The following is a 15,338-nucleotide window of genomic DNA, read 5'->3' as shown; positions in this document are numbered from 1 at the left end:
GTTTTTGGAAGACTTTTTAAAAAATGACATCATTTAATGAATGGAAGTTAATTTGTAATTGCTTTCTTCTGGTTACCAGAAGATAAATTTAACCACCTATCATATTTCTCATCTGCCTAGAATAATAACTGCTATACAGTGGGTTGACACAATCCCAGCTCAAATGAAAGAAATTGCCTCTGCTCACATGAAGATTAGTTGGAGGCAGACACATCATTTCTTTTGGCTTACTGCAACCTGAAGATGCTGCTTCAAGCCTAGTTATTTCCCTTGTAGGCATCAGACTGGGAACCACAGCACAGACTACTGTAGCACGTCTTAGTCCTTTGTCCTCTCAGTGTATAGGAAACGAAGTCACGCTTTGTATTTTGCCTACATGAAGATTTGCTTTGTTTCTCACTCCCTTTCATTAGCATATATTAGTTACATTAGCGAATGGGTTCCATATATATGCATACACATAGGTACACACACACTCACCCATGTATAGGATGCACTTGGTCATATTGTTTCCTTTTACTCCTCTTGATCTCTCCCCCTTCTCTGTTGATTTACTTTTCTTTTTTTAATTTTATTATTATTATTTTATTTCATGTGCATTCATGTTTTGCCTTCGTGTGTGTCTGCGTGAGGGTTTTGTGTCCCCTGGAACTGTAGTTACAGACAGCTGTGAGCTACCATGTGGGAGCTGGAAATTGAACCCGGATCCTCTAGAAGGGCAGTCAGTGCTCTTAACCTTTGAGCCATCTCTCCAGCCCCTAGCCATATCTCTAGCCTCCTTCTACTGTCATGCCCATTTAAAAAAAAATCTAGATGAGGAAAATATTTAATGTGAGAATGTGTGAACTCTGAAATCAGTGGAGGTTTAGAAGACAAGATAGGGTATATCCCTAAAATCTCTGTAAGAAGTGTAGAGTTAAAATTCTTTTGGTCACGATCCATGCATCAGGGATCCCAGGATGCCACTGACCATATGTGCCAGGTGTCCTTCCATTATTATGACAAAATACCCATGACACTCAATTTGAAAAATGGAAAGGATTCATTTGGCTCACAGATTTGGAGATCCCAGTCCATTATGAATTAGATCTGTTCCTTCTGGGCTAGTGGTGGGATACAACATCCCAGCAGGGTCACAGTAGAAGACCATGCTCATTCTCTCATAGCCAAAAAGTGAAGAGCGAGAAGGGGCTGGGGTCTCACTATCCCCTCTAGGGACGCAGCCACAAAACTTCCATTCATTTCACCAAGTCCTGCTTCCTAAAGTTTCAAAACTTTCTAATAGTGCTGCAGGCTCATGACCAAGTCATTAGCTTGTAGACCTTCGCGGGCATTCGAGATCTAATCTCCAGCCCTTGCCCTTCCACACTCCGGAAGACGATGCCCTGCAGAATGGTGCTGGCAAGAAAGCACACATCTCTCTGAACTTGTCAAAGTGGAAAGCAGAGCACAGAGGTCACGGGGATTATCTCATTCTCATTTCCAGTTTCTAAAGCTCATGCGGGGCATGGCGGGACCCATTTAGCCTCCGTTTCAAGGAGTCTGGCAGGAGCAAGGGATGCAGGGCAAACGGTGCCCAGGGCTCCGTCCCAGCAGGCTGTGGCTGCCTACAGCAACATAACCAAACATTCAGGGCTGTGTTCAACTTTGTCACGGGCATTTCACTAAATCCCTGGTCTTACTGTGTGTGCAAGTCGCTGACAGGTTCTGGGCATATTCTTGTGAATTGCTTGAATGAACCTATGGATCCGACCCTGGCCCAGTTCTCTCTGGCCTCTGGCTATGGCTTTAGCAGAGTCAGCCTCTCCTAACTTCGGATACCCTTCTCCAGTCCTGCTCCCCACCCCAGCCTCAGTTGCTGGTCGCCCTTTGTGGCCCTCTATCTTATAGCCGTCTTTGTGTCTGAACAGGGAAGCGGGTACAGCTGTACATCATATTTATCTGCACACTGTGACTGCGGGCAAGCGGCAGCCAACTTCCCTCTAACAGGGTTCCCTTCCCCAACCCTTGCCTTAAATCTTATATCCACTTCCTCCTCACTTCCTACAGCTCTAGTGAGCAGTTCCCTTCCCGGGATAGTCATTCCCTTCCTGTTTATTCCATATGGTTAGAACTGAACTTGATCAGTTACAGATAGAGTCAAGTCTCCTGTGGCCCGTCCTCTCCTGCTGGTGTTCCTGAATAGATCCCCACACGCTACCTTTTTTTCCCTCTACTAGCACGTCCCCTATTTTAGGCCCTGGTAGCGGTGCAGGGCTCGGAAGGAAAGGGCTGGAATTCTGTAAATTTCTTTTGAATTTCCTTAGTAGGATTCATGGTGCACACTGGTTGTTTGCTGAGCCTGACAAAGGAGCTGTCCCCATGCAGTGTTCCATTTCTCCAGTTTCTCTCCACACCGAGACAGCGCTCACTGCCACAGTGGGTCTTTCAGAGCTCCTCTTCCTTTCCTTTCTGTGGGGACTGAGAATTCTCTAGCACTCCCCTCCCCTCCCTTCTCCTCTTGTCTTCTTTCCTTCCTCCCCGTCCCCTCCTTCCCCTTTGCCCTTCTCCTCTTTCTGCTCTCTCCTTCTTCCTCCTCCTCTTCTCTTTCCCCCATCTTCTTCCTCTGACTCCTCCCACCTCCTTTTCCTGTCTCCACCCCCTCTTCTCTCCTCCTTCCCTTCTGCCTCTCCCATCCATCTCCCCCGGGGCCTTCTGTATTTCCAGGTGTATTGCTACATGAGAAGAAAGAAATTCCTTGTATGAACACACACACACACACACACACACACACACACACACACACACACACACGTCTGTGGGGGGATGGGAAGTCACAAGAGGATATCAGCTCCCTTGAAGATGAAGTTTAGCATCTTGCAGGATGCCTGGCTTGCTACACAGGTCCTAGGATCCAAACTCTGGCTCTCACGATTGTGTAATAGGTGCTTTTAGCCTCTAAGCCACCTCTCCAGCCCCTAGACTTTAATTTTAGAGCTGGTTTTGGTTTCACAGCAAAACTGAGGAGTTTTCTCTATACTCCCCAATTCCTCCATCAACATTCTGCATCAGATTGGATCCAGTGTTGCAACTCACTCACCTTGCCTTTATTATACTGTAATCCATGAATTTGGATGGATTGGATGAATTGTTAGAGACTCGGTGCTTATCACTTTAGATCACACAGAATGGTCCCAATGGCTTAAAAATCTTCTGTGCTCTACCTATTCACCCCTCCCCCAGTCCTTAGCAACTGCTGATATTATTATTGCCTTCATAGTTCGGATTGTATAGCATCCAGCCATTTCACATTGACTTCTCTGTTTGGTATTATACATTTATCATCTACACACACACACACACACACACACACACACACACACACACACACACATTTTGTAGGTCAATGGCACGCATATTTTTAGGTTGAATATTATTCTAAAGTCTTGATGTACCACAGTTCGTTCATCCATTCATTTCCAGAAGGGCATCTTGGTTCTGTGGAAGTTTTTGTAATCACGAATAAAGCCGCTGTCAACACCATGCACATGTAAGTTTTGTGAGGACTTGTTTGCAGCTCATTTGGGTAAATACCAAGGCACACGATCACTGAACCATATGATAAGAACATGTTCAGCTTTGGAAGAAGCTGCTGAACTGTCTTGAAAACAGCTGCGCCATCTCTCACCCCTACCTGCAATGCAGGTTTGTTCATGTTAGAGGCTCAAAGGACTTCGACAAACTTGTAAGTCAAAACGACATCCCTCTACAGGCATGGCACATTAGGTATATGAATCAGTCTAATTTTACCAAAACCTGAGCGTATCATGATCCTTTAAAATATTGGGTCTGCTTTCTCTTCCTGGTTCAAGTAACAGAACTGAAATCGGTTGCTGGGCCATGAAGGGGCATTCCATGACAATGGGGACCTGAAAGTCGTCTCCCTAGCACCAATGTCACAGTTCATTCACAAGCTTTTGGCTGTGTGTCAGCAATGCAGGGAGACTGAGGGAAGCAGGCATACTTCAGCTGCCCGCCATAAGCCCCGTTAGTTAGTGACCTGCCATCTAATGGGTGGGCCTCCTCACTGGTGGACTTAGCCAGACTAGCATTAAACCATTCTTTATAAACTAATAGTCATCACAGCTAGTTTTGTGCATGTGAGTTTCATCTCTCCAGTTCTTTGGATGCAGGGAGAAGAGGGGAGGAAGTCATGTAACCCAGAGTCTATTGTGGACAGTTCATTGAACACCCAAATATTGCCATTTTCCTAGAGTCACATCTACTTCCACGCCGTTTCTCAAGATGATGTGCATGTTTGGAGGTCACTGGGCTGCCAGGAACATCGATAGTGGAATTCTCCTCTCTAGAAGGCAGGGCTCTTTTTACTCCCAAAGTAAACAGTGGTAAGATCTCTCTAAGAATTCCCTTCAGGCAGAGTCCATATCCTTTCCTCCACCAGGCAGCTCAAAGCATAAAGTGTGTGTGCTTCGTTATCCCCAAGGTGCCTCCATTATTTGGGCTAGCCTAAATAAGCCAGGAAATTCTGAGGAAGAACCCTTATAAATCAATGCCCGTGGTGTTTTATAAAGAAGAAAAAAGTTATGGATTTAAAATTTTAAAATTAAAAAAATGAGCTAAGTAGAAATCAGCTCAGAGAGTTTTTTTTTTCTTTTTAATATTTGAAGCCATTTTTTTTCTCTTTTGGCCAATCATGTAATGCAAAGCAATTCCACATGTGTGCATTAAGTGCCCATATGTTCTAGGCATCATAATGAGCTGAGTGGTTGGAAAGACAGGTAAGATTCTCTTTTAGCTCTCAGAAGATATGTAATCTAGCAAGGGAGCCAGATACTCAGAGAAGCCGGAGCTTTTTATATCCATTTATTTAAGTGCTTCCAGAGAAAGTTCCTCTAGGGGGATGTGAAGATGATAAAGACTTGGATCTGGGACTTCACTGTAGGAAGCACATAGCTAGGCCCCTTTGTGATTTTGTCTGATTTTGAGGCAGGATCTCACTCCGTAGTCCAGGCTGACCAAGAACTGGCAGCAGTCCCCCCGCCTCAGCCTCCCAAGTGCTGAGATTATAGGAATATTCACTGTCCATTACAAGAGTTATAGTACTATAAAATTAGTGCCAAAATTGGGGTTGACTTCATCTGTTCAGATGTAGGAGGAGTGTCAGAGAATACTTTAAACGGGGACTAGAAATGCTTGGATCAGACCTTAGAGAACAAGAGGGTCCAGGGATGAGGAAAAGTGACATCTTCCAGATGTCTGGGTATTAGGCCGTGCATGAAGAGAGGGGACAGCTGAGGAGAGACAGCGAGAGGGAAGGGAGGAGAGGAATTGCGGTCCCCCATATGCTAGAAGCAGGAACATCCTTTATCCTGCAGAAGGCAGGAAGCAGGGCAGCATTTCTGCAAAGGAGGATGTGGTGGGGTCTTCATTTCATCCCCCACAGGCAGCTGTGCCCAGGGTAGACAGGGCACTGTAAGGCTCAAGCCATGGAAACTGTCACTGTAGACCCGGGAGCATTGGCAGCTAGACTGGGACAATGGGTGCGTGGGGTGGATGGAAAACAGAGAGAGGTGTTTAGGAAGGGATATGGGCATGGTGGATAAAATAGGAATGGTACCAAGACTGAAACGGTTACTCATGACACAGGTCATTTCTTTAGATAACAGAATCCACCGGGATGCATACCAATGGGACAAAAAAAGTCAGGGGAAGACTGAATTTGGGAGAAAAAGATGGTTTTATATTCTGTCTAGGGAACCTTTATCTTTTTAAAGAAAAACAAAGAACGTCCTATTTTCTGTAATGAAAAGTAAGTTCATATGCCTGTTTGGCAAATTACCATGCTATTGCTAATTGAAAATATTCTAATTGAAATGACCATTGGCAAGTAGCCTTCATACATTATACAGAATTGCCATGGTTATTTATTTATTAGGCCTCCTGTAAGGCTGAGCTAATCAGGGACGGGGATGCTGTGGCCAGGCTCCAGAGGATTTTGTGTAGCTTGCCTCTGCAATAGCTCCTTGGGAGGCAAGAAGAATTGCCTGAATTGCTGGTCTCTCAAAAACTACTTGTCCTAGTTGATTCTTCAGAGATCAAGTACTGTACGTGTTTCTTTCTGGGATAGGCTGGGGTCAGGACACTTTTGGCATAAAATAGGAGAAGGAAAATGTGGACTAAGAATCCAGGGAAACATCTGATTTATTAAGCAGTAGTTAAGCATTTCTTCTTGGTGCTTCAGTTATGCAGGTGAGAGTATTCTTGGCCATTTCCATTCTTTTAGAGCTGGGTATGGTCATCTCATTTGTAAAGTCCTCCCATCTCTGGTAGGCATTTTAATATGTGTTGATAAGTGACATAAATTATTAAGTGCCTATGTAAACTTGAGCATTGTGGCACTGTCCTGGATTTTTTAAAAAGTGAATTGACCTCCAATATTTTATCTGTTCAGCAGTCAAAGGTAATTTGAACTTTGTAGAGATCTAAAGAGCATAGGAACACTTGTATAAATGCTGCTCGTGCTGTAAATGTTCAGGGAATGGGTACTGAGTACGTAATGTATTTTTGGACTCTGTTAGTAAGGAGCCTGAAGCAAATGGTCTCCTCATGTGCAGTGGGGCACAGGGGATGAACACTAAACAAGTCATCTAATAATCAAACGGTATAAGAAAAATGAAGAGAATAATGACTTGTGATATCAGTGAAGAATGTTTGGTAAATGACCATGCTATTGCTCCTCCGAAGCTAATCATGGAATGCTTTCAGATTCATAAATATAATGGTTATATTATTATATGTATACATAATTATATGTAGTGATATGTGTATTATATATTCCATCTCATTTGACAGCATGCCGAAGTATTATTATTTCTAATTACTAGCTGAGGGACTTGGGTCTTAGAGACCAGGTCTCCACACAAGAGGTAGACTTGGAGTCCCAGGCTTTAAGAGACTCCGCACTTCACCCCAAATGTAGATGAGCAGGCTGAAAGCCAGGTGCTGGGAATGACTTCAATGCTGAGTCACTGGCTCCTGGGCCTGTTTGCATGGGATAACTGTCTGAGCACATTCTGTGATGACTGATGAAATCTTGGTAGCGACAGCAATCACAAGATGCCAGTGACAATGTGTCTACAGTCATGTGTTTACACAGCTTTAAGCACTCTATTCTCCAGCGAGTACCTTACTTGTAGCTCAGAGAAGCCCTTGGGTATTAGGATGTAATTTGGTCTCTTTGAGGTTGAGGCGGCACAAGCTAAGTACTAGGATTTGGCATTTCTGATTCTAGTCCAAGGCCATCCCCATAAACCACAGAAACTCCTGTTAGAAGGAGGGGGTATTTATACACTGCTAATAAGCCTGTAGTCCTGCAGACTTCCAGGAACCAATCTTATGCTCTCCTCAAAGTGCTTTGGACTGTAAGAGGCATAGGAAGTAGTCATGCCCTCATCATGTACTATTATTGTGCATCAGATGCTTAGGATAACAAAGGATCTCAATACATTGCTTAAAAGGTACGGATTTAGTATAATGTATTTGTTATTTGTAGTTGAAAGATAAGTTATGGAAAAACAGAAGTCATTAAATCACATTGGACACTGTGGTGTCTTGACCAAGATGGTGATAGTGAACTGGACCTTGAAGAATAAATAGTGGAGTGTTCCCAGGGAGAGAAGTAAGGGTGGCTATTCTAGGAAAATAGATTACCACAGTCAAGGAAGTGGTGTCCATGGGGAATCATAAATAATCAAGTGTAATGAAAGCATACGCTATAGGGGACACAATGGTGGGAATTAACATGGGAAGCACTAACAAAGGCCACATTCCAGTGGGCCCTCAATTTCAAGTTCAACAGCTACTACATTTGGTTTGACCATGCCAGGCTTTTAACAAGGGACTGGCTAATGATAACAGGGAGGTTAGCTTAGATCAGGGGAGAGACTGGAGGCCATTTTAATTGTTTAGAAGTAAGCATAGCCCACCAAATTGGTTGTTAGTGTTGAGACCTAAGGACTAATTACATGCAGACATTTCAGTAAGATTTTAGATGTATGCACTGACATATATGTCTGTGTGTGGATGCTCGTTCTCTGTCTCTGTCTGTCTGTCTGTCTGTCTGTCTGTCTATCTGTCTGATTTTGTCTTCACTAGACTCAGCCTAAATCTCTCACTCTTTAGGTCAGATATTGATTTACTTTGCTATCTTCAAAAACAGGAGAAAAAGTGAGTGGGCTGTGATCTTCATGGATCTTTTTTTTTTTTTTTTTTTTTTTTCTGTATGGTTTGATCTCTGACAATCCCAGGGGATTCTTCTGGCTTGAGGAATGCTGAAAACAAACATTTTTCAAGACTTGGATGCTCTGGTTATAGCTTTGAGCCTCAAATGCCTCTTATGTATTTGGAACCGTTGTTGACTATCTGAAAGTCAGCCTTCTAAGCACTTTGGGAAATTATTCTCAGCCAGTCAGTGACCCTCAGCAGGTCAACCTATTCTCTCTGCATTCCAGACCTCCCACAGGAAGCAGAAGGGCAATTTAGATATTAGAAATGGGACTTCAGTGTTTGTGTCAATCCCATGCTTTTCTGGAATATTCTTTCCTTCTATTTTTCTAGCAACTGAGGACTACTCAGTCTGGCCTGAATATGTCCTTAAATTATGAGAATTTTTCTTTTTGCTGTTGCATAAAAGGGTTACATTTGATCTCTGGAGTAAAATGATTTTTTTTTTTTGCTTTAGCTTAATCTTTCTCAGTCCTACCTCTCTCAAATTGAGACGACAGTATGGGAAGGGTCCCCTTTGTAGCCACATGGATTGAATCAGAAAACATTCTTGAAGGCTTTTGTATCCATCTCGGTATATTTCCATGAAAAAGAGTTCGTGTTCTGAGGCCAATCTAATTGGCCACACAGGCAGTCTCCTTTCACTACCCCTGTGCGCACATCACTCACACTTAGGAGTACACACATCTGGCTGAAAGACACAAGGCATCATGAGAGTAAAGTCCAGGAAGAAGCCAGATTGGCAAGGTGGCTTGTATGATCAGATGGAACGGTTACCTTGTGTAAGTTATAGTTTTTTAAAACCATCAACCAACAAAATGATGTCCACATCACTTTGATTCTCACATCTCTTTAATAGGTTTTGATGTTAGAAATGGGATGGGGGTCTAGGGAAATGGCTCAGTGGGTAGGACCTGAGTTTGAATTCGTGTATAAGACTGGATGTGTAGGGATGTATATAACTCCAGAGCATATATAGGCAGGCAGGAGAATCCCTGGGAGCTATTAGGCAAGCTAGCCTGGTAGACACAGCAAACACCAAAACCAAAACAACAAAGAGACACTGCCTGCCTCAGATAAGGTAGGCATCAGGACCATATCTGATGTTGCCCATTGGCCATCATGCATGCTACAGCATATTTACACGCACACATTGTAAACACCCTTGTAAAAGTTAGCCTGGTTTTTACTTCTTAAGCTGGTTATTAAAGGTAGACCCCAACTTTAACATTCCCACCCTGCTATTGAAAACATTGACACGTCTTTATCTTTTGGCTTTATACGCTGTTGCCAGTGAACTTCCTGAGAGATGATTTCCTGAAAGAGCAATCTTTGTTTCTTTTTAAACAAACTGATGTAGGTACGCAATTCAGTTTATTAATAGAAAATACAACCTATCTAGAAGTCTTTAAATAAGGCTTTAAATTGTGCACTTGTAGAAATTTAGCAAGAGTCTTCTTGATCAATCAAATGACCATCCAACAAATATTTCTTCGGAACCTATGATACGTTTGGTGCTGGCAAGTAAGTCACAGTGCCATACCCTGAGTTTAACTGATGTTTTTTGTTTGTACAGTGCTGTCTGAAGTGGAGGCATTTCTATTATCATTTGAAGAGGGAGGAACAGAGAAATGGCCAAACTTTAAAAAATAATTACATTTGAGTGACTAGAATACCATTTCCATTTACCTTGTTGCCATATAGATATACAATTATTTAATCTATTAGGTAATTTGTATTTCTGCAGCATTATCTTTTTCATGCTTCATTATCCTCCTTGACTATATAAGTCAAGGTATTGCATCTGTTCCATAAACAGTATTAATCTCCATTACTTAGGAGCTTTAACTAATACTCTCCTTAAACACATGATTTGATATGCTGCCTGTGTTATTGTCACGTTAGGAGCTGCTGATGCTGATGAAAAGAAAACATTCAGCTAAAGAGCATCAAACATTGGGTTTTAAATGTGGGCCAGAGGGATAGCTCAGAGGGGCAAAGGGGCTTGCCATAAAACATGACATTGTGAGTTCAATCCCCAGGCCCCACATGATGGAAGGAGAGAACTGCCTCTTACAAACTGTCCTCTGTACCTGTACCATGGGCTATGTGTACCTACCACCTCACATACATACACAAAATAACTAAATACACTAAAGGTATTTTGTGCATTTATGTTTACCAGATAGCCTTGGCTGTAGACAATTCCGTATGAGGCCAATTCAGAACCTCGAGGATGAAGTTCAACCTCACTGCTTGGTTCACCTGAAAAACATTTAAAAGAATGCTTTCTAGGATGTTAAATTTTTCCTGTGGGGCTGTAAACCCCTGGAAGGCAGGCACATCTCCGTACCATGGTTGATGGTCTTTCTGTATTTGCGGATTTGAGCTGGACCAGGATGAACGATAAAATAGAATTTGGGTCTCTGGGATTTCTCTTATTTAAAGCACACATGACTACCCTGGTAAGCATCCTTTCTTCTTCATTTGAGGAGTCTCATTTTATTAGACTCATCTTTGATGGAGAACATTTTATGGCCCCCTGCTGTGACTCACGCTGAATCCCAGCTGACTGCTTCCTTGGAGCCTAGCCCTTCTTTTTAAACAGCAGTATTCAGGTTCCTCCACACCAGCCTACAGTTTGCCCATAACTGGATGGCATAACAGAATGTCCAGTGAGTGTCCAACCTCTGAGTGAAAACAGAACTAAAATTAGAAACCCAATATCACACAAAACACAGAGGACTGGGATCTTCCGAGTTACTCCTGACTGGAGGAGGGATTGGTTCTCCTGCTCAGGAAGGCTCTTAAACATTCCTCCAAAGTTAAAACATCTGCAAGCCTTATTATGACATCTCATTAAACTAGCAGTTAGCCTCAGAGACCACTTCCTGATCCAATTTAACCATCACAAGCGAACAGCTTAATGTGTATGTTACCAGCATTCTAGGTTCGATATGAAAATCGAATGGCTTACAGAAAAAGCAAATAGGAGAAGCTTAGAATTATCCATCATTGACCATAAGGCCTTGGCTCTTTTCTGTTAGCATAAATTGTGGCGTCTCCCTTCAGTGCTTATAAATTAATACTATTTACCTAGAGCATGCATGTCCTGTCTTAAATCATGGTTGATTTAAGAGCTGTCAAAGGGAATTGTAAACTGTCCCTAGAAACTCATGTCCAACAACACTTCTATACAAACATTACACAGACAGGCGGAGGGTCAAGTCCCCACAGAGACCTTTAACCCTTTTCTGTCTACATTTCTCTCACGATGTGGAAAGCCCCATCCCTGGCCATCTCAGCCTACACTTCCACCATAGAGAGGCACGGATCCAGAGTGGCATTTTTGAACTCGTGGTGACCTTGTGGAGGGTCCAAGTCAGAGCAGAGCTGCCTGATGTGAGGAGTCAGCATGCCTCACTTACTGGGCTTCTGCAGAAATCAGGTGGGATGCCTTGGGAAGTTGCTGGGTGGCCAGCATAACGATGCATGGGGCTTTGGGAATTGACACAGGGCAAGTAAATATTAACGGAGACTGTGGAGAAGGCAAGTTGCCAACCCTGCCAAACTTCTGTTGCTGGGTGTTGCTGGCAGGCAGCGGTCCTGCAGCTCCCAGGTCAGGCTGTCATCTGCACTCTCTTGTCACACTGACAACAGCCCCCTACCTGGGCTGATTGGTTGCTGGCAATAGCTGATATGGAATACTGATGTGCTTGCTCGCCGGCAGTCCCTTCCACTCCAAAGAGACTCCTTCCTAACCCAAACCTCGATGATTTCCAAATCCTAGCCTGCCCCCCCTCCCCATGCCGCCCCTGCACCGAGTGGGGAGGGCCTGTCCTGGGCGTGCTGCTCTGAGACTGTGGTGAAACTAGCTAGCCCCAGCTGGCTGCTTCACTCCCGGTGCTCTGTGCTCTCGGGAGAGTCCTGTTCCAGACTTCTCGGGGTTTTTACGGCACAAACGACTGCATGCCGGCTGGAGGGGAGGCTGAAAAGGACTTGTGTGTGGAGGGTTTGTTGCCTCTCATCACTTTGCCGGCCTCCGGAGCCTGGAGGTTTGCTGTGAATTTCTATCTACCACAGACAGCGAGGAAGGATCCCTTCTCCTTCTGTTGACTCTTTCTATTTTTATGGTAAGTGCTTGCATTGAATGAGCTGAAATGCTGCAGTGTAAAGGATCGCTCCCTCTCTTCCCAGCTAGGCTTAGTGACCTTCCTCCCACATTTCTTCTGTTCTCATGCTCGTTTTCTGAGAGACCCGGCAAACTAAAATGCCTGGGGTCCTTTGTCTGCATAGTCTGCCTTTGATTTATTTATTTCTTCATAAACTGGAGCCCTTCGGTTATGACGGAAACACCAGTGCTAGCTCTGTTTGTCCTTGAAGCAGCAGCTAGGCAAATGTGTTCTCCTCGGCAAACCGCAGCCTTGTGCAGGGAATCCGCACAGGCTGGCTGACAGATCCCCGCAGAAGGATCCCTCAGCATTCTAAGGGGGCACTCTCAGAACCTGGAGGGACCAGGGGTGACCTGCCACATTGCAAATACTTCCATCTTCCTGGTGAACATGAGCACACACGTGTGAGTTATGTCAGAGTCTGTATGGGCAGCTGTGCTTTGAACATCTGCCGGTGGGTCCAGAATGTCCCCATGTCTTATGGGGTTTACAACTTGGGCAGGAGCATTAGCAGTGAGAGGCATCGTGGGCTGGCAAGACGGTAGACTGCATGACCTCATCGCTTCCGAGTCTCAGAGCTCCTTCAGGGGTGGTGGGGAGCGATGGGAAGAGCCTTGTTTTGGAGTTGACAACATAGTTTCATCTTCCTGCTGAGAGAGAAAAGCTTTGATGCTGTTGGAACGGTTAGACTTTTCCAAGAGAAAACAATCAGCTTTCCAACAAAGAACATGTGCCTGGCAGGTTGATTTAAGCCAAGGCAGGCTCACTGGTGTTCTCATTTCACACCTGTCCTCCCAGGTTGGCCTTAAAGTGTACTGCAAAAAAAGTCTGTTACTGGATGCTTCCGGAAGCCCAAAGGAAACCCAGAGAATTCCTGGACTTTCACCTTGTTGAACTTGTATACTCCTCCCTCCCTCCCTCCCTCCCTCCCTCCCTCCCTCCCTCCTTTACTTCCTCCCTTCAGTAGCATGGTGAATTATGTTGGTCAAAGCAACAATGCAAATTTTAAGCTTTAAAGTTGTCATTCTGATATATATATATATATATATATATATATATATATGTTTTGGGCTAGATGTTGGTTCTCTTCTTGTATATAGGAATTTCAACTCTAAGAAAAGTTGCCATCAGGTGTAATTTAGCCTCTAATCTCTGTGATTTTTGTGACAAACAAGGAGGAACTATAGGGTGAAGTTTCTTGCTCCTTGGGACTGTGGCGTGGGAAGTTTTAGGGCTGTCTTGACTCTGTGCATTTTTCTTAAGCTCATCCTGATGACGTATGCTTTTATCCTGTTTCCAGGGTCCAAAGTGGACACACTGGGTGTTTTGTTTGCATTTCGTATTTTGGTGATTATTATATTTTGTTTCTATTATTTCTTGCACAAGAAATGCTTGAAAGCATTCACTTAAAATAGCTCAATGATTTAGTTGTTTATATGATCCCTCCAAACTTGCTCAAGAGTAGACTGAGCAAACGTGCAAATGTTAAAATGTCTTTTTAACAATGAAAGAGAATGGGGATTGTTCTTGCTGACTGCAGTGGGAATCGAGCTTGAGCAGCACTGGGGTTGTAACTCTGGTATATACTCTGTCCTGCCTGCAGCCATGGCTCACAGCACTGCTGGATTATACTGGGCAGGCACTCTGTTTCCTCTGAGGATTGTTAAATTTACAATCCTTTCCCTTGCTTAATTCCCTCTCCAGCCAAAACGATTTTCTGGGGGTTTTGCGGCAGGCAACTTGTGTGGGAAGACTTAGACCCATCAGGATGGAAAGAGTTAGAATCAGCTTAGATGGACTGGAAATAATATCTGTACTTCGCCCTCAGGCAGTTTTCAGTACCTTTAGAAAACATTTCATTGTAATTAACAGCAACTTTAGTGTCAAGATGGAAAGATCCCTTAGTCTTCCTTCGTTTTGTTTAACAGATTTTTTCTCTAAATAATCAGGACCATATATACATATGTGTGTGTGTATGTATATGTGTGTATTTACATCCATATATGTATAAAGGCATATGCAACCATATATACAGATATGCTGCTTGCTTTTGATAGAATGTCCATTATAATTATAAAATTAAAACTCTAATTTTAACAGTTGCAGCATGCCTAGGGAATTGTAGAATTCTTGTGATATTGCCTAGCATTGTCTAGAGAGCCTCGTGTGTGTGTGTGTGTGTGTGTGTGTGTGTGTGAGAGAGAGAGAGGGGGGGGGAGGATTTCCCTACTTTCCTCACCTCACTTCTAGATGATGCCTTTGGGAATTTCTCTGAAGCAGGGTTTCTTTGTTCCACAGCAGGCTGTCACCTTAACCCCTTGCAGTGCCTTTGCATGCAGAAGTACCCCAGGAGCTGACAAAATGCTGTGCTGAGAGGGGCCGGCATCCTCAGTGTGATGAAGTCACTGCAACATTTTATTTAGTGTTTATTTTGTTGCCGTGCAACTGCCACATACTGAAGTTATTTCCAAAGGGTCTCAAATTCCTACACTGGTATAGATGTGGATATTTATTTGTTCACACTCCTGAATTACAGCCTCCATCCAAACCTTTCTCCTGCTCTTGCTTTGAGTGGCATTTTAATTTGAATTATTGTGAATCAAGAGTCTCCATTTTTATTCTTGTCTCCTGAATTCTGTCTTCTGTACTTCTGCTCTCCATGTTTGAGTCCATGTATGTATGTATGTATGTATGTATGTATGTATGCATATACATTGACAAACTCAAGAGGAGCACATATATGTATACATTGACAAACTCAGTGAAAATGAAAACCATATGATATTAATAAAGTTACAGCTTTTCTTTAGGTAACCAAACTGCCGTTGTTCAAACTCTATTGTAACTAGGAGATGAAACTCCCCACATAAATATATATAATAC

At 43.4% G+C, this 15,338-nt stretch overlaps 1 protein-coding gene across 3 annotated transcripts in view; it reads left to right on the top strand.

Moving 5' to 3' along the window:
• Positions 1-15,338, top strand: part of Ano4 (anoctamin 4) — a 323,121-nt gene that overhangs the window by 59,061 nt on the left and 248,722 nt on the right. The window contains exon 1 of one of the 3 annotated variants that reach the window (XM_051206304.1): positions 12,330-12,416. The exons of the other annotated variants lie outside the window; for them this stretch is intronic. The gene's annotated coding sequence lies outside the window, so the exon portion shown is untranslated. Of the gene's footprint in view, positions 1-12,329; positions 12,417-15,338 lie in introns of those variants that run through there. 3 annotated transcript variants of the gene reach the window in all.

The sequence above is a fragment of the Phodopus roborovskii genome, unplaced genomic scaffold (genome assembly GCF_943737965.1).
Source record: "Phodopus roborovskii unplaced genomic scaffold, PHOROB, whole genome shotgun sequence".
In the NCBI taxonomy this organism is placed as follows: domain Eukaryota; kingdom Metazoa; phylum Chordata; class Mammalia; order Rodentia; family Cricetidae; genus Phodopus; species Phodopus roborovskii.
Note: the sequence above shows the minus strand (reverse complement) of the source record. Positions and strands in the feature narration are given on the sequence as shown.